The sequence below is a fragment of the Mercenaria mercenaria genome, chromosome 8 (genome assembly GCF_021730395.1).
Source record: "Mercenaria mercenaria strain notata chromosome 8, MADL_Memer_1, whole genome shotgun sequence".
In the NCBI taxonomy this organism is placed as follows: domain Eukaryota; kingdom Metazoa; phylum Mollusca; class Bivalvia; order Venerida; family Veneridae; genus Mercenaria; species Mercenaria mercenaria.
In genome coordinates this window covers 61,551,496-61,555,807 of record NC_069368.1, presented here as the reverse complement: position 1 = coordinate 61,555,807, position 4,312 = coordinate 61,551,496, and positions in this window count along the sequence as shown.

Here is a 4,312-nt window from a genome sequence, read left to right as displayed (position 1 = left end):
ACTTTCACTTGCACTTACATTTACAAGTAGAGATATATTTATTGCTTGTGTCAGGTGTGTGCTTTTTTTATCGTTTTATAGCGCTAGAGATTCAAATATTAAGCTTACATCTTAACATAACGTTATGTGAATACCCTGTTGTGGAGCATAATTTGATTGATAAGGGTCGTTTAGTTAATCAAGAAATCAAGAAAGAGGGCGAGGACTACTCAATGTTTCTTTACGAATGGGAATGATTTTAAATATCTTGAAAAGGGGCTACCCAAAAACACGATAGAGTACCATACATTGAATATTTATGCCTGAAATATAAAAAGGATAAACCCTAAAACTATCTTAAGGCCATTATTTCATAATTATATTTCAATCTTTTCTCTAGAGGAGACATCTTATCCAACCAATACTTACCCCAGAGGTTTCAAAACATTTAGGGTGGTCGTTACATGCCTTGATCTTGTCCTGCACACAAATTATTTTTTTTTTATGTTTATGTACAATCTAATCTGTATTAGACCAAAACAGGCAGTAGAGACCACCTTTACATACTAATATTGCATAAACCACAAATCCAGGCATGTTTTACGTGACTAAATGTTGTTGTTTTTTTTCAGATGGTCTTTTAGGATAATTATTAACTTCTGGTATTCGAACACGCATTTTTATATATTGTCCTTGGCTAGCATTTTTTGCTTTTTCCGCGCTTTCACCGGCACATATATTTACCCTGGGTGGAAAATGACGATACTTTTTTACACTGAACCACTGCTAAAGAGTCTAACAAATCGCGATGCTTTTGTAAGACCCCGCGATCTATTATAAAAAAATGTTCACGGCGATTCGCGATGAAAAATCTCAGCGGGTCGAGCTGAATTGCGATGGATCGCGGTGAATCACCGGCAGTCACCGCGAAATCCAAGTAAGATTTGCTAAGGTGAATATTATAAACTTTACAAATGATATTACGCACTATTTGCAACCTTGTTTATTGCAAATATCTTAAAAACTACTTAATGTTTCTTTATAAAATTTAACTTTCATCAAATGCACTTTTAATTACTTAAGTGCAGTCATTTTTATAATGATACTTTTTTAATCACGGATACAATGCTACAATAGGACCTAAGTTCTAGGGGTACCGTTATTTCAAATCTAGTCCATTTTCTTCAAATTGGTTTGTTACAATTATACTGGGTATATGAAATAGTAAGTTTATTATTTATTTTTTCGTATAATTATAAAGAACTATCTGCGGCGTTCAAATATTTTGAGCTACAATTAAAACACTCACACACTAGGAATTGATAAAAGTAATTCAACAGTGTATCTAGACTGAATATTTAATAGTTTCATATGTTCACTAATGTAACGAATATATTATATATGTTTTCTTTCAAGGTAAAATTGAACATCAATTGAATTTTTTAATGTGGAAGACTTTATCAAACCTTTGATAATTAGTATTTATCAAATTCAGAAAAAAACATGTAAGCAATTAGTATTGATGATAATCTTAAAAACATACTTTATATGTTTAACAAATAACATATAAGAAAAACGTGCTATTCAAATCGTTTTTCTTAAAGGTCTAGATCCACTGTTATGTAGGTGTACCCCCCTCATATCCGATAAACAGCTCCCATCTTATCTGCTGCTTATCAGCGATAATGTAACAGTAGCTGATAAGTGGGCAATTAGCACAGTAGGGGTCCCAACCAGACCACGAAAATGTGTGCAGTGGAGTTGAAATTTTCCTTCGGTTAATGTGAAATCATAACAATAACAATAATAATAATAATTATAATAATAATAATAATATTTATAATAATATTATAATAATACTATTATTATCATTACTTTTATTATTAAATGATTATTATTATTTTTTATTATTATATGATATTACAAATAAAATAATAAAACATATAGTAATACTATTAAAAATGACAATGATAATAAAACTCAGATATAGTGAAAACTCAATGAGTTCTTTGTGTTGACAATATCGTATAATATCATAATGAAAACGGTCATACCAATGAAGATGATCCTTCCATTATATTTATATATAAAACTTACAAAAAGAGTGGGAAAATGATTTTCTTATATACATGCAATAACCGTTTTTGGAATATAGTATTACTTGATTAATTTAAATTATTGTATTCTATCTATACTGACTTTTCGATTTCAATAATAAGTTGCCTTAAGTGTTCTATTTTATGCTTTACTTGATAACACTGAAATGTACATTCGGGTTTCAGTCTTAGATAACAATTATTTACAATAATCTGCCAACATTAAAACAGAACTCTTAGATGAGTGAATGTCTCCAGACAGAAATTGAAACAAAAAAAACCTTGCCTTTTCCCTAAATTGTAACCTATTCCTAAATAATTTTGATGTTATTTTATTATAATATTTGATCAACAATATTTTCTTTTCATAAAAAATGCCAAAACTAGGAACAATTTTTAAAGTTATAACATGTTATCAAAAAAAAAAAATGCACTTGTTCTCCTTCTCACTAATTGATACATATTGTGTAGTAGACTGACTTCCCAATAAATAATGAACTTCACAACCTGGGGGTTTTAAATATGCAAAATAATCATATAAATTACGAGTAAAAAAATAAAAAACTGATTATAATTTGCATGGGAAAATGAAACCGCAGATTTTTTAATAAATGTATTAAAAAAAAAGAATCAGATAAAAAGTAACAACACTGTCATAAATAATAATAAAAAGAAAACAGAAATAAAAGATGGCAGTAACAAATGTGTTTATCTTTTTAAATAATATTTAATATGTAAAAATGCAGAAATGAATAAGTACCATCAAAAAAAATGTTAGCTAAAAATATTATAGAATAGAAAACTAATGGGTTTAAAGCTTTGTATGTCAAGAAATATTTATCACACCTTTATGTAAAATATACCATTAGAAAGAAAATTTAATTTTGAAAAAGACCTTTATGTTGGATACTAAGTGTTTAAAACAATATTTAATTTAGTAATATTGAATTGAATAACACAGGTATAAATTCTGCATTCACCCCTCACCCCCCCCCCCCCCACCCACCCCCCTCCCCCAATATCCTGTTTGGAGTTAGTGTACTTGTTATCTGTGAAGTTGTATGGATATGATCAGCCCAATTAAGCTAAATGTATATGGAGTAAAGGGTTAAGATTGTGTTAAACAAATATCGTACGTTTATAAATGGCATTATTTACTTAACAAGAACTCGAAAAATACCCATTAATATTGTAAAATATTGAAATTAAAATTACAATATCAGTGTTTGCAATCAGGTACATATGTTACGTATTTTCTAATTATAGCATACTTCAGTAAATCATGCAGACTCATTATGTGGAATAAAACATTCAAACACTGAATCTGTATGTAACCTACTTACGTTACCATTTCAAAAATCTTGATTTGTTGTATCGTTATTTTCTTAGAATAAAGTGTAGGAATATTTTGTTTTCAAATTATAAACACTCTTACAAAACGGTATAGTCAAAAACTTCTCAAGCAGTGAGATGTTTTCCGTAACAACACTGTATTTTGCTGTATTTAGAAATATGTAGGAAGAATTTGAAACTATTGTTATCTATATAATGAAAGCATTGATCTGTTAAAACTTTGAAGTATTAGTGCTTACATTATTTTTCTTTTCTTTTTTCAACCAATAAATCATCTGAAACATTCGTTACTAATTCAATATTCGTTTTCCCTTTTAAATTTATTTATCTATCAGTTAAGTTATACTACTCTCAGTTTCTTAATTATATTCTATTTAATTGTTGTCAATAATTACATTTAACATCGACTATGTATGTTTATGTATATATTCTGTATATATTAATTATGTACACATACATGTACACACCCATACACTGACATAGGGTTACGATTGTCTGCAGCCTTCATGGTGATTTCCTATATCGGATATCTATCCTTGTTTTGTCTGATCATAAAGTGTATCTATGCACAGTCATTTACGTTACAAATAAAGAATTTTGTTTTTGAACTTCAGAGACACATGCATTATTGTGAGATATTTATGCGCTCATTAATAAAACATTCACTGTTGAAAAGCAGCACTGAACAAGAACTAAAAAAGATACGTTATACAGGTAGTTTATGTAATCTTTAGATTAAAACTGATGAATTTCAAAAAGCTAATAATGTGTACAATTATTCTGTAGCATTTAGAAATACCGTAATATATCCTAATTACATGTATCATCTGAAATATTGCAAAACATAACGCTAATGACTACCCTGTACGGAGACATTATGTGTC